At 52.5% G+C, this 26,170-nt stretch overlaps 22 non-coding genes across 22 annotated transcripts; all 22 read left to right on the top strand.

The window, feature by feature from the left end:
- The first annotated feature begins 943 nt into the window (after nt 1-943).
- LOC146816930 (U2 spliceosomal RNA) lies at nt 944-1,134 on the top strand. The gene has a single exon (XR_014964605.1). It is a non-coding gene; the product is annotated as a U2 spliceosomal RNA (small nuclear RNA).
- A 990-nt stretch (nt 1,135-2,124) lies between these two features.
- LOC146816929 (U2 spliceosomal RNA) lies at nt 2,125-2,316 on the top strand. The gene has a single exon (XR_014964881.1). It is a non-coding gene; the product is annotated as a U2 spliceosomal RNA (small nuclear RNA).
- Nucleotides 2,317-3,326: 1,010 nt separating this feature from the next.
- LOC146816928 (U2 spliceosomal RNA) lies at nt 3,327-3,517 on the top strand. Its single transcript, XR_014964604.1, has one exon. It is a non-coding gene; the product is annotated as a U2 spliceosomal RNA (small nuclear RNA).
- Nucleotides 3,518-4,511: 994 nt separating this feature from the next.
- Nucleotides 4,512-4,702, top strand: LOC146816927 (U2 spliceosomal RNA). The gene has a single exon (XR_014964603.1). It is a non-coding gene; the product is annotated as a U2 spliceosomal RNA (small nuclear RNA).
- A 990-nt stretch (nt 4,703-5,692) lies between these two features.
- LOC146816926 (U2 spliceosomal RNA) lies at nt 5,693-5,884 on the top strand. Its single transcript, XR_014964880.1, has one exon. It is a non-coding gene; the product is annotated as a U2 spliceosomal RNA (small nuclear RNA).
- Nucleotides 5,885-6,894: 1,010 nt separating this feature from the next.
- Nucleotides 6,895-7,085, top strand: LOC146816925 (U2 spliceosomal RNA). The gene has a single exon (XR_014964602.1). It is a non-coding gene; the product is annotated as a U2 spliceosomal RNA (small nuclear RNA).
- A 990-nt stretch (nt 7,086-8,075) lies between these two features.
- LOC146816924 (U2 spliceosomal RNA) lies at nt 8,076-8,267 on the top strand. Its single transcript, XR_014964878.1, has one exon. It is a non-coding gene; the product is annotated as a U2 spliceosomal RNA (small nuclear RNA).
- A 1,010-nt stretch (nt 8,268-9,277) lies between these two features.
- On the top strand, nt 9,278-9,468 carry LOC146816923 (U2 spliceosomal RNA). Its single transcript, XR_014964601.1, has one exon. It is a non-coding gene; the product is annotated as a U2 spliceosomal RNA (small nuclear RNA).
- A 990-nt stretch (nt 9,469-10,458) lies between these two features.
- Nucleotides 10,459-10,649, top strand: LOC146816922 (U2 spliceosomal RNA). Its single transcript, XR_014964600.1, has one exon. It is a non-coding gene; the product is annotated as a U2 spliceosomal RNA (small nuclear RNA).
- A 990-nt stretch (nt 10,650-11,639) lies between these two features.
- LOC146816921 (U2 spliceosomal RNA) lies at nt 11,640-11,831 on the top strand. Its single transcript, XR_014964877.1, has one exon. It is a non-coding gene; the product is annotated as a U2 spliceosomal RNA (small nuclear RNA).
- Nucleotides 11,832-12,841: 1,010 nt separating this feature from the next.
- LOC146816920 (U2 spliceosomal RNA) lies at nt 12,842-13,032 on the top strand. Its single transcript, XR_014964598.1, has one exon. It is a non-coding gene; the product is annotated as a U2 spliceosomal RNA (small nuclear RNA).
- Nucleotides 13,033-14,026: 994 nt separating this feature from the next.
- Nucleotides 14,027-14,217, top strand: LOC146816919 (U2 spliceosomal RNA). Its single transcript, XR_014964597.1, has one exon. It is a non-coding gene; the product is annotated as a U2 spliceosomal RNA (small nuclear RNA).
- A 990-nt stretch (nt 14,218-15,207) lies between these two features.
- LOC146816918 (U2 spliceosomal RNA) lies at nt 15,208-15,398 on the top strand. Its single transcript, XR_014964596.1, has one exon. It is a non-coding gene; the product is annotated as a U2 spliceosomal RNA (small nuclear RNA).
- Nucleotides 15,399-16,388: 990 nt separating this feature from the next.
- Nucleotides 16,389-16,580, top strand: LOC146816917 (U2 spliceosomal RNA). Its single transcript, XR_014964876.1, has one exon. It is a non-coding gene; the product is annotated as a U2 spliceosomal RNA (small nuclear RNA).
- Nucleotides 16,581-17,590: 1,010 nt separating this feature from the next.
- Nucleotides 17,591-17,781, top strand: LOC146816916 (U2 spliceosomal RNA). The gene has a single exon (XR_014964595.1). It is a non-coding gene; the product is annotated as a U2 spliceosomal RNA (small nuclear RNA).
- Nucleotides 17,782-18,775: 994 nt separating this feature from the next.
- LOC146816915 (U2 spliceosomal RNA) lies at nt 18,776-18,966 on the top strand. The gene has a single exon (XR_014964594.1). It is a non-coding gene; the product is annotated as a U2 spliceosomal RNA (small nuclear RNA).
- Nucleotides 18,967-19,952: 986 nt separating this feature from the next.
- LOC146816914 (U2 spliceosomal RNA) lies at nt 19,953-20,143 on the top strand. The gene has a single exon (XR_014964593.1). It is a non-coding gene; the product is annotated as a U2 spliceosomal RNA (small nuclear RNA).
- A 994-nt stretch (nt 20,144-21,137) lies between these two features.
- LOC146816913 (U2 spliceosomal RNA) lies at nt 21,138-21,328 on the top strand. Its single transcript, XR_014964592.1, has one exon. It is a non-coding gene; the product is annotated as a U2 spliceosomal RNA (small nuclear RNA).
- Nucleotides 21,329-22,322: 994 nt separating this feature from the next.
- Nucleotides 22,323-22,513, top strand: LOC146816912 (U2 spliceosomal RNA). The gene has a single exon (XR_014964591.1). It is a non-coding gene; the product is annotated as a U2 spliceosomal RNA (small nuclear RNA).
- A 1,028-nt stretch (nt 22,514-23,541) lies between these two features.
- Nucleotides 23,542-23,732, top strand: LOC146816911 (U2 spliceosomal RNA). The gene has a single exon (XR_014964590.1). It is a non-coding gene; the product is annotated as a U2 spliceosomal RNA (small nuclear RNA).
- A 1,025-nt stretch (nt 23,733-24,757) lies between these two features.
- Nucleotides 24,758-24,948, top strand: LOC146816910 (U2 spliceosomal RNA). Its single transcript, XR_014964589.1, has one exon. It is a non-coding gene; the product is annotated as a U2 spliceosomal RNA (small nuclear RNA).
- Nucleotides 24,949-25,938: 990 nt separating this feature from the next.
- Nucleotides 25,939-26,129, top strand: LOC146816909 (U2 spliceosomal RNA). The gene has a single exon (XR_014964587.1). It is a non-coding gene; the product is annotated as a U2 spliceosomal RNA (small nuclear RNA).
- Nucleotides 26,130-26,170: the final 41 nt, after the last annotated feature.

The following is a 26,170-nucleotide window of genomic DNA, read 5'->3' as shown; positions in this document are numbered from 1 at the left end:
TAGCGCTTCACTACGAAACCCTGTAAAGTGGCGCTACTGTGTTTGCGCGCGAATAAAACCACCCTGGTCACCGCGTCTTGCTTTATTTATGTATTTATGTCATTGATGTGCCGCAAACGCGCTTTATTTATTTATTTATATATTTTTCACGTTTTCTGGAACTTTTTTTTATTTCTATTTCCTTCTCCATCCAGACGCTGCACTTTGGAAGAGAAAAATGTCAGAAGGAGACTGCTTTTCCAGCATCGGAGTTTCCTTCGTTTTTGGATCCATTTCACTGGGGAACGAATTGAGGAACTTTTACAGCAAGTCAGTAGGATCGAGGTAGAGACGGAAAGAGATGAGGAAAGAGAGGGAGGGAGGGAGAGAGAGAGGGAGGGAGGGAGGGAGGGAGGGAGGGAGGGAGGCAGAGAAGTGGACACTGCCCTTGGCTTCTCTGAGCAATGAAGGAAAATACAGAGTCCTTTTCCTTCTTTGCCCGCCCCGCCCGTCCCCGAACGGCCACGAACGGCCAAGCCTTATCTATAGGCCTTTGGCTACAGGGGAGCAGTGTCCCGGGTAGGCGAGGGCGAGGCGCCGGCCACTTCCTGTCGGGGAGCTGTCCAGGGCATCCTGGCCTGATTCCCAGCATCCCCCGGCTGCCAGGCTTTCCGGCCAGCCGGCTAGAAGCAGAGGACAGGAAGGGGCGGGGCATGCAAATGCTAGAAAGAGGACAACGTGGGTATGCTAAGTGACGCCTAACGAGGCGAGAGCCGTGGAGGACTCTGGGAGCCGGGAGAAGGCCCGAGGCCAGGACCTCCTTTCTATGGGCACATGCTGAGCTCCCACTAGGAGTCAGAAAAAGAGGCGAAAGGGCCTCAAGCGACGGTGCGAGGGAAGACCCCGGTCCGGGTCAGCCAGGGAGATTGCTCCGGGAGGTGCGAATTCTGGCACCATTCTGGTTATCGCTTCTCGGCCTTTTGGCTAAGATCAAGTGTAGTATCTGTTCTTATCAGTTTAATATCTGATACGTCCTCTATCTGGGGACCATATATTAAATTGATTTTTGGAACAGGGAGATGGAATAGGAGCTTGCTCTGTCCACTCCACGCATCAACCTGGTATTGCAGTACCTCCAGGAATGGTGCACTTCCCCACCCGGGGAAAACAATGCTGTTGAAAGATAGATGAGAAAACGAAAGTAGCGCTTCACTACGAAACCCTGTAAAGTGGCGCTACTGTGTTTGCGCGCGAATAAAACCACCCTGGTCACCGCGTCTTGCTTTATTTATGTATTTATGTCATTGATGTGCCGCAAACGCGCTTTATTTATTTATTTATATATTTTTCACGTTTTCTGGAACTTTTTTTTATTTCTATTTCCTTCTCCATCCAGACGCTGCACTTTGGAAGAGAAAAATGTCAGAAGGAGACTGCTTTTCCAGCATCGGAGTTTCCTTCGTTTTTGGATCCATTTCACTGGGGAACGAATTGAGGAACTTTTACAGCAAGTCAGTAGGATCGAGGTAGAGACGGAAAGAGATGAGGAAAGAGAGGGAGGGAGGGAGAGAGAGAGGGAGGGAGGGAGGGAGGGAGGGAGGGAGGGAGGCAGAGAAGTGGACACTGCCCTTGGCTTCTCTGAGCAATGAAGGAAAATACAGAGTCCTTTTCCTTCTTTGCCCGCCCCGCCCGTCCCCGAACGGCCACGAACGGCCAAGCCTTATCTATAGGCCTTTGGCTACAGGGGAGCAGTGTCCCGGGTAGGCGAGGGCGAGGCGCCGGCCACTTCCTGTCGGGGAGCTGTCCAGGGCATCCTGGCCTGATTCCCAGCATCCCCCGGCTGCCAGGCTTTCCGGCCAGCCGGCTAGAAGCAGAGGACAGGAAGGGGCGGGGCATGCAAATGCTAGAAAGAGGACAACGTGGGTATGCTAAGTGACGCCTAACGAGGCGAGAGCCGTGGAGGACTCTGGGAGCCGGGAGAAGGCCCGAGGCCAGGACCTCCTTTCTATGGGCACATGCTGAGCTCCCACTAGGAGTCAGAAAAAGAGGCGAAAGGGCCTCAAGCGACGGTGCGAGGGAAGACCCCGGTCCGGGTCAGCCAGGGAGATTGCTCCGGGAGGTGCGAATTCTGGCACCATTCTGGTTATCGCTTCTCGGCCTTTTGGCTAAGATCAAGTGTAGTATCTGTTCTTATCAGTTTAATATCTTGATACGTCCTCTATCTGGGGACCATATATTAAATTGATTTTTGGAACAGGGAGATGGAATAGGAGCTTGCTCTGTCCACTCCACGCATCAACCTGGTATTGCAGTACCTCCAGGAATGGTGCACTTCCCCACCCGGGGAAAACAATGCTGTTGAAAGATAGATGAGAAAACGAAAGTAGCGCTTCACTACGAAACCCTGTAAAGTGGCGCTACTGTGTTTGCGCGCGAATAAAACCACCCTGGTCACCGCGTCTTGCTTTATTTATGTATTTATGTCATTGATGTGCCGCAAACGCGCTTTATTTATTTATTTATATATTTTTCACGTTTTCTGGAACTTTTTTTTATTTCTATTTCCTTCTCCATCCAGACGCTGCACTTTGGAAGAGAAAAATGTCAGAAGGAGACTGCTTTTCCAGCATCGGAGTTTCCTTCGTTTTTGGATCCATTTCACTGGGGAACGAATTGAGGAAGTTTTACAGCAAGTCAGTAGGATCGAGGTAGAGACGGAAAGAGATGAGGAAAGAGAGGGAGGGAGGGAGAGAGAGAGAGAGAGAGAGAGAGAGAGAGGGAGGGAGGGAGGGAGGGAGGGAGGGAGGGAGGGAGAGAAGTGGACACTGCCCTTGGCTTCTCTGAGCAATGAAGGAAAATACAGAGTCCTTTTCCTTCTTTGCCCGCCCCGCCCGTCCCCGAACGGCCACGAACGGCCAAGCCTTATCTATAGGCCTTTGGCTACAGGGGAGCAGTGTCCCGGGTAGGCGAGGGCGAGGCGCCGGCCACTTCCTGTCGGGGAGCTGTCCAGGGCATCCTGGCCTGATTCCCAGCATCCCCCGGCTGCCAGGCTTTCCGGCCAGCCGGCTAGAAGCAGAGGACAGGAAGGGGCGGGGCATGCAAATGCTAGAAAGAGGACAACGTGGGTATGCTAAGTGACGCCTAACGAGGCGAGAGCCGTGGAGGACTCTGGGAGCCGGGAGAAGGCCCGAGGCCAGGACCTCCTTTCTATGGGCACATGCTGAGCTCCCACTAGGAGTCAGAAAAAGAGGCGAAAGGGCCTCAAGCGACGGTGCGAGGGAAGACCCCGGTCCGGGTCAGCCAGGGAGATTGCTCCGGGAGGTGCGAATTCTGGCACCATTCTGGTTATCGCTTCTCGGCCTTTTGGCTAAGATCAAGTGTAGTATCTGTTCTTATCAGTTTAATATCTGATACGTCCTCTATCTGGGGACCATATATTAAATTGATTTTTGGAACAGGGAGATGGAATAGGAGCTTGCTCTGTCCACTCCACGCATCAACCTGGTATTGCAGTACCTCCAGGAATGGTGCACTTCCCCACCCGGGGAAAACAATGCTGTTGAAAGATAGATGAGAAAACGAAAGTAGCGCTTCACTACGAAACCCTGTAAAGTGGCGCTACTGTGTTTGCGCGCGAATAAAACCACCCTGGTCACCGCGTCTTGCTTTATTTATGTATTTATGTCATTGATGTGCCGCAAACGCGCTTTATTTATTTATTTATATATTTTTCACGTTTTCTGGAACTTTTTTTTATTTCTATTTCCTTCTCCATCCAGACGCTGCACTTTGGAAGAGAAAAATGTCAGAAGGAGACTGCTTTTCCAGCATCGGAGTTTCCTTCGTTTTTGGATCCATTTCACTGGGGAACGAATTGAGGAACTTTTACAGCAAGTCAGTAGGATCGAGGTAGAGACGGAAAGAGATGAGGAAAGAGAGGGACGGAGGGAGAGAGAGAGGGAGGGAGGGAGGGAGGGAGGGAGGGAGGGAGGGAGGCAGAGAAGTGGACACTGCCCTTGGCTTCTCTGAGCAATGAAGGAAAATACAGAGTACTTTTCCTTCTTTGCCCGCCCCGCCCGTCCCCGAACGGCCACGAACGGCCAAGCCTTATCTATAGGCCTTTGGCTACAGGGGAGCAGTGTCCCGGGTAGGCGAGGGCGAGGCGCCGGCCACTTCCTGTCGGGGAGCTGTCCAGGGCATCCTGGCCTGATTCCCAGCATCCCCCGGCTGCCAGGCTTTCCGGCCAGCCGGCTAGAAGCAGAGGACAGGAAGGGGCGGGGCATGCAAATGCTAGAAAGAGGACAACGTGGGTATGCTAAGTGACGCCTAACGAGGCGAGAGCCGTGGAGGACTCTGGGAGCCGGGAGAAGGCCCGAGGCCAGGACCTCCTTTCTATGGGCACATGCTGAGCTCCCACTAGGAGTCAGAAAAAGAGGCGAAAGGGCCTCAAGCGACGGTGCGAGGGAAGACCCCGGTCCGGGTCAGCCAGGGAGATTGCTCCGGGAGGTGCGAATTCTGGCACCATTCTGGTTATCGCTTCTCGGCCTTTTGGCTAAGATCAAGTGTAGTATCTGTTCTTATCAGTTTAATATCTGATACGTCCTCTATCTGGGGACCATATATTAAATTGATTTTTGGAACAGGGAGATGGAATAGGAGCTTGCTCTGTCCACTCCACGCATCAACCTGGTATTGCAGTACCTCCAGGAATGGTGCACTTCCCCACCCGGGGAAAACAATGCTGTTGAAAGATAGATGAGAAAACGAAAGTAGCGCTTCACTACGAAACCCTGTAAAGTGGCGCTACTGTGTTTGCGCGCGAATAAAACCACCCTGGTCACCGCGTCTTGCTTTATTTATGTATTTATGTCATTGATGTGCCGCAAACGCGCTTTATTTATTTATTTATATATTTTTCACGTTTTCTGGAACTTTTTTTTATTTCTATTTCCTTCTCCATCCAGACGCTGCACTTTGGAAGAGAAAAATGTCAGAAGGAGACTGCTTTTCCAGCATCGGAGTTTCCTTCGTTTTTGGATCCATTTCACTGGGGAACGAATTGAGGAACTTTTACAGCAAGTCAGTAGGATCGAGGTAGAGACGGAAAGAGATGAGGAAAGAGAGGGAGGGAGGGAGAGAGAGAGGGAGGGAGGGAGGGAGGGAGGGAGGGAGGGAGGCAGAGAAGTGGACACTGCCCTTGGCTTCTCTGAGCAATGAAGGAAAATACAGAGTCCTTTTCCTTCTTTGCCCGCCCCGCCCGTCCCCGAACGGCCACGAACGGCCAAGCCTTATCTATAGGCCTTTGGCTACAGGGGAGCAGTGTCCCGGGTAGGCGAGGGCGAGGCGCCGGCCACTTCCTGTCGGGGAGCTGTCCAGGGCATCCTGGCCTGATTCCCAGCATCCCCCGGCTGCCAGGCTTTCCGGCCAGCCGGCTAGAAGCAGAGGACAGGAAGGGGCGGGGCATGCAAATGCTAGAAAGAGGACAACGTGGGTATGCTAAGTGACGCCTAACGAGGCGAGAGCCGTGGAGGACTCTGGGAGCCGGGAGAAGGCCCGAGGCCAGGACCTCCTTTCTATGGGCACATGCTGAGCTCCCACTAGGAGTCAGAAAAAGAGGCGAAAGGGCCTCAAGCGACGGTGCGAGGGAAGACCCCGGTCCGGGTCAGCCAGGGAGATTGCTCCGGGAGGTGCGAATTCTGGCACCATTCTGGTTATCGCTTCTCGGCCTTTTGGCTAAGATCAAGTGTAGTATCTGTTCTTATCAGTTTAATATCTTGATACGTCCTCTATCTGGGGACCATATATTAAATTGATTTTTGGAACAGGGAGATGGAATAGGAGCTTGCTCTGTCCACTCCACGCATCAACCTGGTATTGCAGTACCTCCAGGAATGGTGCACTTCCCCACCCGGGGAAAACAATGCTGTTGAAAGATAGATGAGAAAACGAAAGTAGCGCTTCACTACGAAACCCTGTAAAGTGGCGCTACTGTGTTTGCGCGCGAATAAAACCACCCTGGTCACCGCGTCTTGCTTTATTTATGTATTTATGTCATTGATGTGCCGCAAACGCGCTTTATTTATTTATTTATATATTTTTCACGTTTTCTGGAACTTTTTTTTATTTCTATTTCCTTCTCCATCCAGACGCTGCACTTTGGAAGAGAAAAATGTCAGAAGGAGACTGCTTTTCCAGCATCGGAGTTTCCTTCGTTTTTGGATCCATTTCACTGGGGAACGAATTGAGGAAGTTTTACAGCAAGTCAGTAGGATCGAGGTAGAGACGGAAAGAGATGAGGAAAGAGAGGGAGGGAGGGAGAGAGAGAGAGAGAGAGAGAGAGAGAGAGGGAGGGAGGGAGGGAGGGAGGGAGGGAGGGAGGGAGAGAAGTGGACACTGCCCTTGGCTTCTCTGAGCAATGAAGGAAAATACAGAGTCCTTTTCCTTCTTTGCCCGCCCCGCCCGTCCCCGAACGGCCACGAACGGCCAAGCCTTATCTATAGGCCTTTGGCTACAGGGGAGCAGTGTCCCGGGTAGGCGAGGGCGAGGCGCCGGCCACTTCCTGTCGGGGAGCTGTCCAGGGCATCCTGGCCTGATTCCCAGCATCCCCCGGCTGCCAGGCTTTCCGGCCAGCCGGCTAGAAGCAGAGGACAGGAAGGGGCGGGGCATGCAAATGCTAGAAAGAGGACAACGTGGGTATGCTAAGTGACGCCTAACGAGGCGAGAGCCGTGGAGGACTCTGGGAGCCGGGAGAAGGCCCGAGGCCAGGACCTCCTTTCTATGGGCACATGCTGAGCTCCCACTAGGAGTCAGAAAAAGAGGCGAAAGGGCCTCAAGCGACGGTGCGAGGGAAGACCCCGGTCCGGGTCAGCCAGGGAGATTGCTCCGGGAGGTGCGAATTCTGGCACCATTCTGGTTATCGCTTCTCGGCCTTTTGGCTAAGATCAAGTGTAGTATCTGTTCTTATCAGTTTAATATCTGATACGTCCTCTATCTGGGGACCATATATTAAATTGATTTTTGGAACAGGGAGATGGAATAGGAGCTTGCTCTGTCCACTCCACGCATCAACCTGGTATTGCAGTACCTCCAGGAATGGTGCACTTCCCCACCCGGGGAAAACAATGCTGTTGAAAGATAGATGAGAAAACGAAAGTAGCGCTTCACTACGAAACCCTGTAAAGTGGCGCTACTGTGTTTGCGCGCGAATAAAACCACCCTGGTCACCGCGTCTTGCTTTATTTATGTATTTATGTCATTGATGTGCCGCAAACGCGCTTTATTTATTTATTTATATATTTTTCACGTTTTCTGGAACTTTTTTTTATTTCTATTTCCTTCTCCATCCAGACGCTGCACTTTGGAAGAGAAAAATGTCAGAAGGAGACTGCTTTTCCAGCATCGGAGTTTCCTTCGTTTTTGGATCCATTTCACTGGGGAACGAATTGAGGAACTTTTACAGCAAGTCAGTAGGATCGAGGTAGAGACGGAAAGAGATGAGGAAAGAGAGGGAGGGAGGGAGAGAGAGAGGGAGGGAGGGAGGGAGGGAGGGAGGGAGGGAGGCAGAGAAGTGGACACTGCCCTTGGCTTCTCTGAGCAATGAAGGAAAATACAGAGTCCTTTTCCTTCTTTGCCCGCCCCGCCCGTCCCCGAACGGCCACGAACGGCCAAGCCTTATCTATAGGCCTTTGGCTACAGGGGAGCAGTGTCCCGGGTAGGCGAGGGCGAGGCGCCGGCCACTTCCTGTCGGGGAGCTGTCCAGGGCATCCTGGCCTGATTCCCAGCATCCCCCGGCTGCCAGGCTTTCCGGCCAGCCGGCTAGAAGCAGAGGACAGGAAGGGGCGGGGCATGCAAATGCTAGAAAGAGGACAACGTGGGTATGCTAAGTGACGCCTAACGAGGCGAGAGCCGTGGAGGACTCTGGGAGCCGGGAGAAGGCCCGAGGCCAGGACCTCCTTTCTATGGGCACATGCTGAGCTCCCACTAGGAGTCAGAAAAAGAGGCGAAAGGGCCTCAAGCGACGGTGCGAGGGAAGACCCCGGTCCGGGTCAGCCAGGGAGATTGCTCCGGGAGGTGCGAATTCTGGCACCATTCTGGTTATCGCTTCTCGGCCTTTTGGCTAAGATCAAGTGTAGTATCTGTTCTTATCAGTTTAATATCTTGATACGTCCTCTATCTGGGGACCATATATTAAATTGATTTTTGGAACAGGGAGATGGAATAGGAGCTTGCTCTGTCCACTCCACGCATCAACCTGGTATTGCAGTACCTCCAGGAATGGTGCACTTCCCCACCCGGGGAAAACAATGCTGTTGAAAGATAGATGAGAAAACGAAAGTAGCGCTTCACTACGAAACCCTGTAAAGTGGCGCTACTGTGTTTGCGCGCGAATAAAACCACCCTGGTCACCGCGTCTTGCTTTATTTATGTATTTATGTCATTGATGTGCCGCAAACGCGCTTTATTTATTTATTTATATATTTTTCACGTTTTCTGGAACTTTTTTTTATTTCTATTTCCTTCTCCATCCAGACGCTGCACTTTGGAAGAGAAAAATGTCAGAAGGAGACTGCTTTTCCAGCATCGGAGTTTCCTTCGTTTTTGGATCCATTTCACTGGGGAACGAATTGAGGAAGTTTTACAGCAAGTCAGTAGGATCGAGGTAGAGACGGAAAGAGATGAGGAAAGAGAGGGAGGGAGGGAGAGAGAGAGAGAGAGAGAGAGAGAGAGAGGGAGGGAGGGAGGGAGGGAGGGAGGGAGGGAGGGAGAGAAGTGGACACTGCCCTTGGCTTCTCTGAGCAATGAAGGAAAATACAGAGTCCTTTTCCTTCTTTGCCCGCCCCGCCCGTCCCCGAACGGCCACGAACGGCCAAGCCTTATCTATAGGCCTTTGGCTACAGGGGAGCAGTGTCCCGGGTAGGCGAGGGCGAGGCGCCGGCCACTTCCTGTCGGGGAGCTGTCCAGGGCATCCTGGCCTGATTCCCAGCATCCCCCGGCTGCCAGGCTTTCCGGCCAGCCGGCTAGAAGCAGAGGACAGGAAGGGGCGGGGCATGCAAATGCTAGAAAGAGGACAACGTGGGTATGCTAAGTGACGCCTAACGAGGCGAGAGCCGTGGAGGACTCTGGGAGCCGGGAGAAGGCCCGAGGCCAGGACCTCCTTTCTATGGGCACATGCTGAGCTCCCACTAGGAGTCAGAAAAAGAGGCGAAAGGGCCTCAAGCGACGGTGCGAGGGAAGACCCCGGTCCGGGTCAGCCAGGGAGATTGCTCCGGGAGGTGCGAATTCTGGCACCATTCTGGTTATCGCTTCTCGGCCTTTTGGCTAAGATCAAGTGTAGTATCTGTTCTTATCAGTTTAATATCTGATACGTCCTCTATCTGGGGACCATATATTAAATTGATTTTTGGAACAGGGAGATGGAATAGGAGCTTGCTCTGTCCACTCCACGCATCAACCTGGTATTGCAGTACCTCCAGGAATGGTGCACTTCCCCACCCGGGGAAAACAATGCTGTTGAAAGATAGATGAGAAAACGAAAGTAGCGCTTCACTACGAAACCCTGTAAAGTGGCGCTACTGTGTTTGCGCGCGAATAAAACCACCCTGGTCACCGCGTCTTGCTTTATTTATGTATTTATGTCATTGATGTGCCGCAAACGCGCTTTATTTATTTATTTATATATTTTTCACGTTTTCTGGAACTTTTTTTTATTTCTATTTCCTTCTCCATCCAGACGCTGCACTTTGGAAGAGAAAAATGTCAGAAGGAGACTGCTTTTCCAGCATCGGAGTTTCCTTCGTTTTTGGATCCATTTCACTGGGGAACGAATTGAGGAACTTTTACAGCAAGTCAGTAGGATCGAGGTAGAGACGGAAAGAGATGAGGAAAGAGAGGGAGGGAGGGAGAGAGAGAGGGAGGGAGGGAGGGAGGGAGGGAGGGAGGGAGGCAGAGAAGTGGACACTGCCCTTGGCTTCTCTGAGCAATGAAGGAAAATACAGAGTCCTTTTCCTTCTTTGCCCGCCCCGCCCGTCCCCGAACGGCCACGAACGGCCAAGCCTTATCTATAGGCCTTTGGCTACAGGGGAGCAGTGTCCCGGGTAGGCGAGGGCGAGGCGCCGGCCACTTCCTGTCGGGGAGCTGTCCAGGGCATCCTGGCCTGATTCCCAGCATCCCCCGGCTGCCAGGCTTTCCGGCCAGCCGGCTAGAAGCAGAGGACAGGAAGGGGCGGGGCATGCAAATGCTAGAAAGAGGACAACGTGGGTATGCTAAGTGACGCCTAACGAGGCGAGAGCCGTGGAGGACTCTGGGAGCCGGGAGAAGGCCCGAGGCCAGGACCTCCTTTCTATGGGCACATGCTGAGCTCCCACTAGGAGTCAGAAAAAGAGGCGAAAGGGCCTCAAGCGACGGTGCGAGGGAAGACCCCGGTCCGGGTCAGCCAGGGAGATTGCTCCGGGAGGTGCGAATTCTGGCACCATTCTGGTTATCGCTTCTCGGCCTTTTGGCTAAGATCAAGTGTAGTATCTGTTCTTATCAGTTTAATATCTGATACGTCCTCTATCTGGGGACCATATATTAAATTGATTTTTGGAACAGGGAGATGGAATAGGAGCTTGCTCTGTCCACTCCACGCATCAACCTGGTATTGCAGTACCTCCAGGAATGGTGCACTTCCCCACCCGGGGAAAACAATGCTGTTGAAAGATAGATGAGAAAACGAAAGTAGCGCTTCACTACGAAACCCTGTAAAGTGGCGCTACTGTGTTTGCGCGCGAATAAAACCACCCTGGTCACCGCGTCTTGCTTTATTTATGTATTTATGTCATTGATGTGCCGCAAACGCGCTTTATTTATTTATTTATATATTTTTCACGTTTTCTGGAACTTTTTTTTATTTCTATTTCCTTCTCCATCCAGACGCTGCACTTTGGAAGAGAAAAATGTCAGAAGGAGACTGCTTTTCCAGCATCGGAGTTTCCTTCGTTTTTGGATCCATTTCACTGGGGAACGAATTGAGGAACTTTTACAGCAAGTCAGTAGGATCGAGGTAGAGACGGAAAGAGATGAGGAAAGAGAGGGAGGGAGGGAGAGAGAGAGGGAGGGAGGGAGGGAGGGAGGGAGGGAGGGAGGCAGAGAAGTGGACACTGCCCTTGGCTTCTCTGAGCAATGAAGGAAAATACAGAGTCCTTTTCCTTCTTTGCCCGCCCCGCCCGTCCCCGAACGGCCACGAACGGCCAAGCCTTATCTATAGGCCTTTGGCTACAGGGGAGCAGTGTCCCGGGTAGGCGAGGGCGAGGCGCCGGCCACTTCCTGTCGGGGAGCTGTCCAGGGCATCCTGGCCTGATTCCCAGCATCCCCCGGCTGCCAGGCTTTCCGGCCAGCCGGCTAGAAGCAGAGGACAGGAAGGGGCGGGGCATGCAAATGCTAGAAAGAGGACAACGTGGGTATGCTAAGTGACGCCTAACGAGGCGAGAGCCGTGGAGGACTCTGGGAGCCGGGAGAAGGCCCGAGGCCAGGACCTCCTTTCTATGGGCACATGCTGAGCTCCCACTAGGAGTCAGAAAAAGAGGCGAAAGGGCCTCAAGCGACGGTGCGAGGGAAGACCCCGGTCCGGGTCAGCCAGGGAGATTGCTCCGGGAGGTGCGAATTCTGGCACCATTCTGGTTATCGCTTCTCGGCCTTTTGGCTAAGATCAAGTGTAGTATCTGTTCTTATCAGTTTAATATCTTGATACGTCCTCTATCTGGGGACCATATATTAAATTGATTTTTGGAACAGGGAGATGGAATAGGAGCTTGCTCTGTCCACTCCACGCATCAACCTGGTATTGCAGTACCTCCAGGAATGGTGCACTTCCCCACCCGGGGAAAACAATGCTGTTGAAAGATAGATGAGAAAACGAAAGTAGCGCTTCACTACGAAACCCTGTAAAGTGGCGCTACTGTGTTTGCGCGCGAATAAAACCACCCTGGTCACCGCGTCTTGCTTTATTTATGTATTTATGTCATTGATGTGCCGCAAACGCGCTTTATTTATTTATTTATATATTTTTCACGTTTTCTGGAACTTTTTTTTATTTCTATTTCCTTCTCCATCCAGACGCTGCACTTTGGAAGAGAAAAATGTCAGAAGGAGACTGCTTTTCCAGCATCGGAGTTTCCTTCGTTTTTGGATCCATTTCACTGGGGAACGAATTGAGGAAGTTTTACAGCAAGTCAGTAGGATCGAGGTAGAGACGGAAAGAGATGAGGAAAGAGAGGGAGGGAGGGAGAGAGAGAGAGAGAGAGAGAGAGAGAGAGGGAGGGAGGGAGGGAGGGAGGGAGGGAGGGAGGGAGAGAAGTGGACACTGCCCTTGGCTTCTCTGAGCAATGAAGGAAAATACAGAGTCCTTTTCCTTCTTTGCCCGCCCCGCCCGTCCCCGAACGGCCACGAACGGCCAAGCCTTATCTATAGGCCTTTGGCTACAGGGGAGCAGTGTCCCGGGTAGGCGAGGGCGAGGCGCCGGCCACTTCCTGTCGGGGAGCTGTCCAGGGCATCCTGGCCTGATTCCCAGCATCCCCCGGCTGCCAGGCTTTCCGGCCAGCCGGCTAGAAGCAGAGGACAGGAAGGGGCGGGGCATGCAAATGCTAGAAAGAGGACAACGTGGGTATGCTAAGTGACGCCTAACGAGGCGAGAGCCGTGGAGGACTCTGGGAGCCGGGAGAAGGCCCGAGGCCAGGACCTCCTTTCTATGGGCACATGCTGAGCTCCCACTAGGAGTCAGAAAAAGAGGCGAAAGGGCCTCAAGCGACGGTGCGAGGGAAGACCCCGGTCCGGGTCAGCCAGGGAGATTGCTCCGGGAGGTGCGAATTCTGGCACCATTCTGGTTATCGCTTCTCGGCCTTTTGGCTAAGATCAAGTGTAGTATCTGTTCTTATCAGTTTAATATCTGATACGTCCTCTATCTGGGGACCATATATTAAATTGATTTTTGGAACAGGGAGATGGAATAGGAGCTTGCTCTGTCCACTCCACGCATCAACCTGGTATTGCAGTACCTCCAGGAATGGTGCACTTCCCCACCCGGGGAAAACAATGCTGTTGAAAGATAGATGAGAAAACGAAAGTAGCGCTTCACTACGAAACCCTGTAAAGTGGCGCTACTGTGTTTGCGCGCGAATAAAACCACCCTGGTCACCGCGTCTTGCTTTATTTATGTATTTATGTCATTGATGTGCCGCAAACGCGCTTTATTTATTTATTTATATATTTTTCACGTTTTCTGGAACTTTTTTTTATTTCTATTTCCTTCTCCATCCAGACGCTGCACTTTGGAAGAGAAAAATGTCAGAAGGAGACTGCTTTTCCAGCATCGGAGTTTCCTTCGTTTTTGGATCCATTTCACTGGGGAACGAATTGAGGAACTTTTACAGCAAGTCAGTAGGATCGAGGTAGAGACGGAAAGAGATGAGGAAAGAGAGGGACGGAGGGAGAGAGAGAGGGAGGGAGGGAGGGAGGGAGGGAGGGAGGGAGGGAGGCAGAGAAGTGGACACTGCCCTTGGCTTCTCTGAGCAATGAAGGAAAATACAGAGTACTTTTCCTTCTTTGCCCGCCCCGCCCGTCCCCGAACGGCCACGAACGGCCAAGCCTTATCTATAGGCCTTTGGCTACAGGGGAGCAGTGTCCCGGGTAGGCGAGGGCGAGGCGCCGGCCACTTCCTGTCGGGGAGCTGTCCAGGGCATCCTGGCCTGATTCCCAGCATCCCCCGGCTGCCAGGCTTTCCGGCCAGCCGGCTAGAAGCAGAGGACAGGAAGGGGCGGGGCATGCAAATGCTAGAAAGAGGACAACGTGGGTATGCTAAGTGACGCCTAACGAGGCGAGAGCCGTGGAGGACTCTGGGAGCCGGGAGAAGGCCCGAGGCCAGGACCTCCTTTCTATGGGCACATGCTGAGCTCCCACTAGGAGTCAGAAAAAGAGGCGAAAGGGCCTCAAGCGACGGTGCGAGGGAAGACCCCGGTCCGGGTCAGCCAGGGAGATTGCTCCGGGAGGTGCGAATTCTGGCACCATTCTGGTTATCGCTTCTCGGCCTTTTGGCTAAGATCAAGTGTAGTATCTGTTCTTATCAGTTTAATATCTGATACGTCCTCTATCTGGGGACCATATATTAAATTGATTTTTGGAACAGGGAGATGGAATAGGAGCTTGCTCTGTCCACTCCACGCATCAACCTGGTATTGCAGTACCTCCAGGAATGGTGCACTTCCCCACCCGGGGAAAACAATGCTGTTGAAAGATAGATGAGAAAACGAAAGTAGCGCTTCACTACGAAACCCTGTAAAGTGGCGCTACTGTGTTTGCGCGCGAATAAAACCACCCTGGTCACCGCGTCTTGCTTTATTTATGTATTTATGTCATTGATGTGCCGCAAACGCGCTTTATTTATTTATTTATATATTTTTCACGTTTTCTGGAACTTTTTTTTATTTCTATTTCCTTCTCCATCCAGACGCTGCACTTTGGAAGAGAAAAATGTCAGAAGGAGACTGCTTTTCCAGCATCGGAGTTTCCTTCGTTTTTGGATCCATTTCACTGGGGAACGAATTGAGGAACTTTTACAGCAAGTCAGTAGGATCGAGGTAGAGACGGAAAGAGATGAGGAAAGAGAGGGAGGGAGGGAGAGAGAGAGGGAGGGAGGGAGGGAGGGAGGGAGGGAGGGAGGCAGAGAAGTGGACACTGCCCTTGGCTTCTCTGAGCAATGAAGGAAAATACAGAGTCCTTTTCCTTCTTTGCCCGCCCCGCCCGTCCCCGAACGGCCACGAACGGCCAAGCCTTATCTATAGGCCTTTGGCTACAGGGGAGCAGTGTCCCGGGTAGGCGAGGGCGAGGCGCCGGCCACTTCCTGTCGGGGAGCTGTCCAGGGCATCCTGGCCTGATTCCCAGCATCCCCCGGCTGCCAGGCTTTCCGGCCAGCCGGCTAGAAGCAGAGGACAGGAAGGGGCGGGGCATGCAAATGCTAGAAAGAGGACAACGTGGGTATGCTAAGTGACGCCTAACGAGGCGAGAGCCGTGGAGGACTCTGGGAGCCGGGAGAAGGCCCGAGGCCAGGACCTCCTTTCTATGGGCACATGCTGAGCTCCCACTAGGAGTCAGAAAAAGAGGCGAAAGGGCCTCAAGCGACGGTGCGAGGGAAGACCCCGGTCCGGGTCAGCCAGGGAGATTGCTCCGGGAGGTGCGAATTCTGGCACCATTCTGGTTATCGCTTCTCGGCCTTTTGGCTAAGATCAAGTGTAGTATCTGTTCTTATCAGTTTAATATCTGATACGTCCTCTATCTGGGGACCATATATTAAATTGATTTTTGGAACAGGGAGATGGAATAGGAGCTTGCTCTGTCCACTCCACGCATCAACCTGGTATTGCAGTACCTCCAGGAATGGTGCACTTCCCCACCCGGGGAAAACAATGCTGTTGAAAGATAGATGAGAAAACGAAAGTAGCGCTTCACTACGAAACCCTGTAAAGTGGCGCTACTGTGTTTGCGCGCGAATAAAACCACCCTGGTCACCGCGTCTTGCTTTATTTATGTATTTATGTCATTGATGTGCCGCAAACGCGCTTTATTTATTTATTTATATATTTTTCACGTTTTCTGGAACTTTTTTTTATTTCTATTTCCTTCTCCATCCAGACGCTGCACTTTGGAAGAGAAAAATGTCAGAAGGAGACTGCTTTTCCAGCATCGGAGTTTCCTTCGTTTTTGGATCCATTTCACTGGGGAACGAATTGAGGAACTTTTACAGCAAGTCAGTAGGATCGAGGTAGAGACGGAAAGAGATGAGGAAAGAGAGGGAGGGAGGGAGAGAGAGAGGGAGGGAGGGAGGGAGGGAGGGAGGGAGGGAGGCAGAGAAGTGGACACTGCCCTTGGCTTCTCTGAGCAATGAAGGAAAATACAGAGTCCTTTTCCTTCTTTGCCCGCCCCGCCCGTCCCCGAACGGCCACGAACGGCCAAGCCTTATCTATAGGCCTTTGGCTACAGGGGAGCAGTGTCCCGGGTAGGCGAGGGCGAGGCGCCGGCCACTTCCTGTCGGGGAGCTGTCCAGGGCATCCTGGCCTGATTCCCAGCATCCCCCGGCTGCCAGGCTTTCCGGCCAGCCGGCTAGAAGCAGAGGACAGGAAGGGGCGGGGCATGCAAATGCTAGAAAGAGGACAACGTGGGTATGCTAAGTGACGCCTAACGAGGCGAGAGCCGTGGAGGACTCTGGGAGCCGGGAGAAGGCCCGAGGCCAGGACCTCCTTTCTATGGGCACATGCTGAGCTCCCACTAGGAGTCAGAAAAAGAGGCGAAAGGGCCTCAAGCGACGGTGCGAGGGAAGACCCCGGTCCGGGTCAGCCAGGGAGATTGCTCCGGGAGGTGCGAATTCTGGCACCATTCTGGTTATCGCTTCTCGGCCTTTTGGCTAAGATCAAGTGTAGTATCTGTTCTTATCAGTTTAATATCTTGATACGTCCTCTATCTGGGGACCATATATTAAATTGATTTTTGGAACAGGGAGATGGAATAGGAGCTTGCTCTGTCCACTCCACGCATCAACCTGGTATTGCAGTACCTCCAGGAATGGTGCACTTCCCCACCCGGGGAAAACAATGCTGTTGAAAGATAGATGAGAAAACGAAAGTAGCGCTTCACTACGAAACCCTGTAAAGTGGCGCTACTGTGTTTGCGCGCGAATAAAACCACCCTGGTCACCGCGTCTTGCTTTATTTATGTATTTATGTCATTGATGTGCCGCAAACGCGCTTTATTTATTTATTTATATATTTTTCACGTTTTCTGGAACTTTTTTTTATTTCTATTTCCTTCTCCATCCAGACGCTGCACTTTGGAAGAGAAAAATGTCAGAAGGAGACTGCTTTTCCAGCATCGGAGTTTCCTTCGTTTTTGGATCCATTTCACTGGGGAACGAATTGAGGAAGTTTTACAGCAAGTCAGTAGGATCGAGGTAGAGACGGAAAGAGATGAGGAAAGAGAGGGAGGGAGGGAGAGAGAGAGAGAGAGAGAGAGAGAGAGAGGGAGGGAGGGAGGGAGGGAGGGAGGGAGGGAGGGAGAGAAGTGGACACTGCCCTTGGCTTCTCTGAGCAATGAAGGAAAATACAGAGTCCTTTTCCTTCTTTGCCCGCCCCGCCCGTCCCCGAACGGCCACGAACGGCCAAGCCTTATCTATAGGCCTTTGGCTACAGGGGAGCAGTGTCCCGGGTAGGCGAGGGCGAGGCGCCGGCCACTTCCTGTCGGGGAGCTGTCCAGGGCATCCTGGCCTGATTCCCAGCATCCCCCGGCTGCCAGGCTTTCCGGCCAGCCGGCTAGAAGCAGAGGACAGGAAGGGGCGGGGCATGCAAATGCTAGAAAGAGGACAACGTGGGTATGCTAAGTGACGCCTAACGAGGCGAGAGCCGTGGAGGACTCTGGGAGCCGGGAGAAGGCCCGAGGCCAGGACCTCCTTTCTATGGGCACATGCTGAGCTCCCACTAGGAGTCAGAAAAAGAGGCGAAAGGGCCTCAAGCGACGGTGCGAGGGAAGACCCCGGTCCGGGTCAGCCAGGGAGATTGCTCCGGGAGGTGCGAATTCTGGCACCATTCTGGTTATCGCTTCTCGGCCTTTTGGCTAAGATCAAGTGTAGTATCTGTTCTTATCAGTTTAATATCTGATACGTCCTCTATCTGGGGACCATATATTAAATTGATTTTTGGAACAGGGAGATGGAATAGGAGCTTGCTCTGTCCACTCCACGCATCAACCTGGTATTGCAGTACCTCCAGGAATGGTGCACTTCCCCACCCGGGGAAAACAATGCTGTTGAAAGATAGATGAGAAAACGAAAGTAGCGCTTCACTACGAAACCCTGTAAAGTGGCGCTACTGTGTTTGCGCGCGAATAAAACCACCCTGGTCACCGCGTCTTGCTTTATTTATGTATTTATGTCATTGATGTGCCGCAAACGCGCTTTATTTATTTATTTATATATTTTTCACGTTTTCTGGAACTTTTTTTTATTTCTATTTCCTTCTCCATCCAGACGCTGCACTTTGGAAGAGAAAAATGTCAGAAGGAGACTGCTTTTCCAGCATCGGAGTTTCCTTCGTTTTTGGATCCATTTCACTGGGGAACGAATTGAGGAACTTTTACAGCAAGTCAGTAGGATCGAGGTAGAGACGGAAAGAGATGAGGAAAGAGAGGGACGGAGGGAGAGAGAGAGGGAGGGAGGGAGGGAGGGAGGGAGGGAGGGAGGGAGGCAGAGAAGTGGACACTGCCCTTGGCTTCTCTGAGCAATGAAGGAAAATACAGAGTCCTTTTCCTTCTTTGCCCGCCCCGCCCGTCCCCGAACGGCCACGAACGGCCAAGCCTTATCTATAGGCCTTTGGCTACAGGGGAGCAGTGTCCCGGGTAGGCGAGGGCGAGGCGCCGGCCACTTCCTGTCGGGGAGCTGTCCAGGGCATCCTGGCCTGATTCCCAGCATCCCCCGGCTGCCAGGCTTTCCGGCCAGCCGGCTAGAAGCAGAGGACAGGAAGGGGCGGGGCATGCAAATGCTAGAAAGAGGACAACGTGGGTATGCTAAGTGACGCCTAACGAGGCGAGAGCCGTGGAGGACTCTGGGAGCCGGGAGAAGGCCCGAGGCCAGGACCTCCTTTCTATGGGCACATGCTGAGCTCCCACTAGGAGTCAGAAAAAGAGGCGAAAGGGCCTCAAGCGACGGTGCGAGGGAAGACCCCGGTCCGGGTCAGCCAGGGAGATTGCTCCGGGAGGTGCGAATTCTGGCACCATTCTGGTTATCGCTTCTCGGCCTTTTGGCTAAGATCAAGTGTAGTATCTGTTCTTATCAGTTTAATATCTGATACGTCCTCTATCTGGGGACCATATATTAAATTGATTTTTGGAACAGGGAGATGGAATAGGAGCTTGCTCTGTCCACTCCACGCATCAACCTGGTATTGCAGTACCTCCAGGAATGGTGCACTTCCCCACCCGGGGAAAACAATGCTGTTGAAAGATAGATGAGAAAACGAAAGTAGCGCTTCACTACGAAACCCTGTAAAGTGGCGCTACTGTGTTTGCGCGCGAATAAAACCACCCTGGTCACCGCGTCTTGCTTTATTTATGTATTTATGTCATTGATGTGCCGCAAACGCGCTTTATTTATTTATTTATATATTTTTCACGTTTTCTGGAACTTTTTTTTATTTCTATTTCCTTCTCCATCCAGACGCTGCACTTTGGAAGAGAAAAATGTCAGAAGGAGACTGCTTTTCCAGCATCGGAGTTTCCTTCGTTTTTGGATCCATTTCACTGGGGAACGAATTGAGGAACTTTTACAGCAAGTCAGTAGGATCGAGGTAGAGACGGAAAGAGATGAGGAAAGAGAGGGAGGGAGGGAGAGAGAGAGGGAGGGAGGGAGGGAGGGAGGGAGGGAGGCAGAGAAGTGGACACTGCCCTTGGCTTCTCTGAGCAATGAAGGAAAATACAGAGTCCTTTTCCTTCTTTGCCCGCCCCGCCCGTCCCCGAACGGCCACGAACGGCCAAGCCTTATCTATAGGCCTTTGGCTACAGGGGAGCAGTGTCCCGGGTAGGCGAGGGCGAGGCGCCGGCCACTTCCTGTCGGGGAGCTGTCCAGGGCATCCTGGCCTGATTCCCAGCATCCCCCGGCTGCCAGGCTTTCCGGCCAGCCGGCTAGAAGCAGAGGACAGGAAGGGGCGGGGCATGCAAATGCTAGAAAGAGGACAACGTGGGTATGCTAAGTGACGCCTAACGAGGCGAGAGCCGTGGAGGACTCTGGGAGCCGGGAGAAGGCCCGAGGCCAGGACCTCCTTTCTATGGGCACATGCTGAGCTCCCACTAGGAGTCAGAAAAAGAGGCGAAAGGGCCTCAAGCGACGGTGCGAGGGAAGACCCCGGTCCGGGTCAGCCAGGGAGATTGCTCCGGGAGGTGCGAATTCTGGCACCATTCTGGTTATCGCTTCTCGGCCTTTTGGCTAAGATCAAGTGTAGTATCTGTTCTTATCAGTTTAATATCTGATACGTCCTCTATCTGGGGACCATATATTAAATTGATTTTTGGAACAGGGAGATGGAATAGGAGCTTGCTCTGTCCACTCCACGCATCAACCTGGTATTGCAGTACCTCCAGGAATGGTGCACTTCCCCACCCGGGGAAAACAATGCTGTTGAAAGATAGATGAGAAAACGAAAGTAGCGCTTCACTACGAAACCCTGTAAAGTGGCGCTACTGTGTTTGCGCGCGAATAAAACCACCCTGGTCACCGCGTCTTGCTTTATTTATGTATTTATGTCATTGATGTGCCGCAAACGCGCTTTATTTATTTATTTATATATTTTTCACGTTTTCTGGAACTTTTTTTTATTTCTATTTCCTTCTCCATCCAGACGCTGCACTTTGGAAGAGAAAAATGTCAGAAGGAGACTGCTTTTCCAGCATCGGAGTTTCCTTCGTTTTTGGATCCATTTCACTGGGGAACGAATTGAGGAACTTTTACAGCAAGTCAGTAGGATCGAGGTAGAGACGGAAAGAGATGAGGAAAGAGAGGGACGGAGGGAGAGAGAGAGGGAGGGAGGGAGGGAGGGAGGGAGGGAGGGAGGGAGGCAGAGAAGTGGACACTGCCCTTGGCTTCTCTGAGCAATGAAGGAAAATACAGAGTCCTTTTCCTTCTTTGCCCGCCCCGCCCGTCCCCGAACGGCCACGAACGGCCAAGCCTTATCTATAGGCCTTTGGCTACAGGGGAGCAGTGTCCCGGGTAGGCGAGGGCGAGGCGCCGGCCACTTCCTGTCGGGGAGCTGTCCAGGGCATCCTGGCCTGATTCCCAGCATCCCCCGGCTGCCAGGCTTTCCGGCCAGCCGGCTAGAAGCAGAGGACAGGAAGGGGCGGGGCATGCAAATGCTAGAAAGAGGACAACGTGGGTATGCTAAGTGACGCCTAACGAGGCGAGAGCCGTGGAGGACTCTGGGAGCCGGGAGAAGGCCCGAGGCCAGGACCTCCTTTCTATGGGCACATGCTGAGCTCCCACTAGGAGTCAGAAAAAGAGGCGAAAGGGCCTCAAGCGACGGTGCGAGGGAAGACCCCGGTCCGGGTCAGCCAGGGAGATTGCTCCGGGAGGTGCGAATTCTGGCACCATTCTGGTTATCGCTTCTCGGCCTTTTGGCTAAGATCAAGTGTAGTATCTGTTCTTATCAGTTTAATATCTGATACGTCCTCTATCTGGGGACCATATATTAAATTGATTTTTGGAACAGGGAGATGGAATAGGAGCTTGCTCTGTCCACTCCACGCATCAACCTGGTATTGCAGTACCTCCAGGAATGGTGCACTTCCCCACCCGGGGAAAACAATGCTGTTGAAAGATAGATGAGAAAACGAAAGTAGCGCTTCACTACGAAACCCTGTAAAGTGGCGCTACTGTGTTTGCGCGCGAATAAAACCACCCTGGTCACCGCGTCTTGCTTTATTTATGTATTTATGTCATTGATGTGCCGCAAACGCGCTTTATTTATTTATTTATATATTTTTCACGTTTTCTGGAACTTTTTTTTATTTCTATTTCCTTCTCCATCCAGACGCTGCACTTTGGAAGAGAAAAATGTCAGAAGGAGACTGCTTTTCCAGCATCGGAGTTTCCTTCGTTTTTGGATCCATTTCACTGGGGAACGAATTGAGGAACTTTTACAGCAAGTCAGTAGGATCGAGGTAGAGACGGAAAGAGATGAGGAAAGAGAGGGACGGAGGGAGAGAGAGAGGGAGGGAGGGAGGGAGGGAGGGAGGGAGGGAGGGAGGCAGAGAAGTGGACACTGCCCTTGGCTTCTCTGAGCAATGAAGGAAAATACAGAGTCCTTTTCCTTCTTTGCCCGCCCCGCCCGTCCCCGAACGGCCACGAACGGCCAAGCCTTATCTATAGGCCTTTGGCTACAGGGGAGCAGTGTCCCGGGTAGGCGAGGGCGAGGCGCCGGCCACTTCCTGTCGGGGAGCTGTCCAGGGCATCCTGGCCTGATTCCCAGCATCCCCCGGCTGCCAGGCTTTCCGGCCAGCCGGCTAGAAGCAGAGGACAGGAAGGGGCGGGGCATGCAAATGCTAGAAAGAGGACAACGTGGGTATGCTAAGTGACGCCTAACGAGGCGAGAGCCGTGGAGGACTCTGGGAGCCGGGAGAAGGCCCGAGGCCAGGACCTCCTTTCTATGGGCACATGCTGAGCTCCCACTAGGAGTCAGAAAAAGAGGCGAAAGGGCCTCAAGCGACGGTGCGAGGGAAGACCCCGGTCCGGGTCAGCCAGGGAGATTGCTCCGGGAGGTGCGAATTCTGGCACCATTCTGGTTATCGCTTCTCGGCCTTTTGGCTAAGATCAAGTGTAGTATCTGTTCTTATCAGTTTAATATCTGATACGTCCTCTATCTGGGGACCATATATTAAATTGATTTTTGGAACAGGGAGATGGAATAGGAGCTTGCTCTGTCCACTCCACGCATCAACCTGGTATTGCAGTACCTCCAGGAATGGTGCACTTCCCCACCCGGGGAAAACAATGCTGTTGAAAGATAGATGAGAAAACGAAAGTAGCGCTTCACTACGAAACCCTGTAAAGTGGCGCTACTGTGTTTGCGCGCGAATAAAACCACCCTGGTCACCGCGTCTTGCTTTATTTATGTATTTATGTCATTGATGTGCCGCAAACGCGCTTTATTTATTTATTTATATATTTTTCACGTTTTCTGGAACTTTTTTTTATTTCTATTTCCTTCTCCATCCAGACGCTGCACTTTGGAAGAGAAAAATGTCAGAAGGAGACTGCTTTTCCAGCATCGGAGTTTCCTTCGTTTTTGGATCCATTTCACTGGGGAACGAATTGAGGAAGTTTTACAGCAAGTCAGTAGGATCGAGGTAGAGACGGAAAGAGATGAGGAAAGAGAGGGAGGGAGGGAGAGAGAGAGAGAGAGAGAGAGAGAGAGAGAGAGGGGGAGGGAGGGAGGGAGGGAGGGAGGGAGGGAGGGAGGGAGGGAGGGAGAGAAGTGGACACTGCCCTTGGCTTCTCTGAGCAATGAAGGAAAATACAGAGTACTTTTCCTTCTTTGCCCGCCCCGCCCGTCCCCGAACGGCCACGAACGGCCAAGCCTTATCTATAGGCCTTTGGCTACAGGGGAGCAGTGTCCCGGGTAGGCGAGGGCGAGGCGCCGGCCACTTCCTGTCGGGGAGCTGTCCAGGGCATCCTGGCCTGATTCCCAGCATCCCCCGGCTGCCAGGCTTTCCGGCCAGCCGGCTAGAAGCAGAGGACAGGAAGGGGCGGGGCATGCAAATGCTAGAAAGAGGACAACGTGGGTATGCTAAGTGACGCCTAACGAGGCGAGAGCCGTGGAGGACTCTGGGAGCCGGGAGAAGGCCCGAGGCCAGGACCTCCTTTCTATGGGCACATGCTGAGCTCCCACTAGGAGTCAGAAAAAGAGGCGAAAGGGCCTCAAGCGACGGTGCGAGGGAAGACCCCGGTCCGGGTCAGCCAGGGAGATTGCTCCGGGAGGTGCGAATTCTGGCACCATTCTGGTTATCGCTTCTCGGCCTTTTGGCTAAGATCAAGTGTAGTATCTGTTCTTATCAGTTTAATATCTGATACGTCCTCTATCTGGGGACCATATATTAAATTGATTTTTGGAACAGGGAGATGGAATAGGAGCTTGCTCTGTCCACTCCACGCATCAACCTGGTATTGCAGTACCTCCAGGAATGGTGCACTTCCCCACCCGGGGAAAACAATGCTGTTGAAAGATAGATGAGAAAACGAAAGTAGCGCTTCACTACGAAACCCTGTAAAGTGGCGCTACTGTGTTTGCGCGCGAATAAAACCACCCTGGTCACCGCGTCTTGCTTTATTTATGTATTTATGTCATTGATGTGCCGCAAACGCGCTTTATTTATTTATTTATATATTTTTCACGTTTTCTGGAACTTTTTTTTATTTCTATTTCCTTCTCCATCCAGACGCTGCACTTTGGAAGAGAAAAATGTCAGAAGGAGACTGCTTTTCCAGCATCGGAGTTTCCTTCGTTTTTGGATCCATTTCACTGGGGAACGAATTGAGGAACTTTTACAGCAAGTCAGTAGGATCGAGGTAGAGACGGAAAGAGATGAGGAAAGAGAGGGAGGGAGGGAGAGAGAGAGAGAGAGAGAGAGAGAGAGAGAGAGAGAGAGAGGAGGGAGGGAGGGAGGGAGGGAGGGAGGGAGGGAGGCAGAGAAGTGGACACTGCCCTTGGCTTCTCTGAGCAATGAAGGAAAATACAGAGTCCTTTTCCTTCTTTGCCCGCCCCGCCCGTCCCCGAACGGCCACGAACGGCCAAGCCTTATCTATAGGCCTTTGGCTACAGGGGAGCAGTGTCCCGGGTAGGCGAGGGCGAGGCGCCGGCCACTTCCTGTCGGGGAGCTGTCCAGGGCATCCTGGCCTGATTCCCAGCATCCCCCGGCTGCCAGGCTTTCCGGCCAGCCGGCTAGAAGCAGAGGACAGGAAGGGGCGGGGCATGCAAATGCTAGAAAGAGGACAACGTGGGTATGCTAAGTGACGCCTAACGAGGCGAGAGCCGTGGAGGACTCTGGGAGCCGGGAGAAGGCCCGAGGCCAGGACCTCCTTTCTATGGGCACATGCTGAGCTCCCACTAGGAGTCAGAAAAAGAGGCGAAAGGGCCTCAAGCGACGGTGCGAGGGAAGACCCCGGTCCGGGTCAGCCAGGGAGATTGCTCCGGGAGGTGCGAATTCTGGCACCATTCTGGTTATCGCTTCTCGGCCTTTTGGCTAAGATCAAGTGTAGTATCTGTTCTTATCAGTTTAATATCTGATACGTCCTCTATCTGGGGACCATATATTAAATTGATTTTTGGAACAGGGAGATGGAATAGGAGCTTGCTCTGTCCACTCCACGCATCAACCTGGTATTGCAGTACCTCCAGGAATGGTGCACTTCCCCACCCGGGGAAAACAATGCTGTTGAAAGATAGATGAGAAAACGAAAGTAGCGCTTCACTACGAAACCCTGTAAAGTGGCGCTACTGTGTTTGCGCGCGAATAAAACCACCCTGGTCACCGCGTCTTGCTTTATTTATGTATTTATGTCATTGATGTGCCGCAAACGCGCTTTATTTATTTATTTATATATTTTTCACGTTTTCTGGAACTTTTTTTTATTTCTATTTCCTTCTCCATCCAGACGCTGCACTTTGGAAGAGAAAAATGTCAGAAGGAGACTGCTTTTCCAGCATCGGAGTTTCCTTCGTTTTTGGATCCATTTCACTGGGGAACGAATTGAGGAACTTTTACAGCAAGTCAGTAGGATCGAGGTAGAGACGGAAAGAGATGAGGAAAGAGAGGGAGGGAGGGAGAGAGAGAGGGAGGGAGGGAGGGAGGGAGGGAGGGAGGGAGGCAGAGAAGTGGACACTGCCCTTGGCTTCTCTGAGCAATGAAGGAAAATACAGAGTCCTTTTCCTTCTTTGCCCGCCCCGCCCGTCCCCGAACGGCCACGAACGGCCAAGCCTTATCTATAGGCCTTTGGCTACAGGGGAGCAGTGTCCCGGGTAGGCGAGGGCGAGGCGCCGGCCACTTCCTGTCGGGGAGCTGTCCAGGGCATCCTGGCCTGATTCCCAGCATCCCCCGGCTGCCAGGCTTTCCGGCCAGCCGGCTAGAAGCAGAGGACAGGAAGGGGCGGGGCATGCAAATGCTAGAAAGAGGACAACGTGGGTATGCTAAGTGACGCCTAACGAGGCGAGAGCCGTGGAGGACTCTGGGAGCCGGGAGAAGGCCCGAGGCCAGGACCTCCTTTCTATGGGCACATGCTGAGCTCCCACTAGGAGTCAGAAAAAGAGGCGAAAGGGCCTCAAGCGACGGTGCGAGGGAAGACCCCGGTCCGGGTCAGCCAGGGAGATTGCTCCGGGAGGTGCGAATTCTGGCACCATTCTGGTTATCGCTTCTCGGCCTTTTGGCTAAGATCAAGTGTAGTATCTGTTCTTATCAGTTTAATATCTGATACGTCCTCTATCTGGGGACCATATATTAAATTGATTTTTGGAACAGGGAGATGGAATAGGAGCTTGCTCTGTCCACTCCACGCATCAACCTGGTATTGCAGTACCTCCAGGAATGGTGCACTTCCCCACCCGGGGAAAACAATGCTGTTGAAAGATAGATGAGAAAA

Source organism: Triturus cristatus, chromosome 6 (genome assembly GCF_964204655.1).
Source record: "Triturus cristatus chromosome 6, aTriCri1.1, whole genome shotgun sequence".
Lineage (NCBI taxonomy): Eukaryota > Metazoa > Chordata > Amphibia > Caudata > Salamandridae > Triturus > Triturus cristatus.
This window is presented reverse-complemented; position numbering and strand designations above follow the sequence as displayed.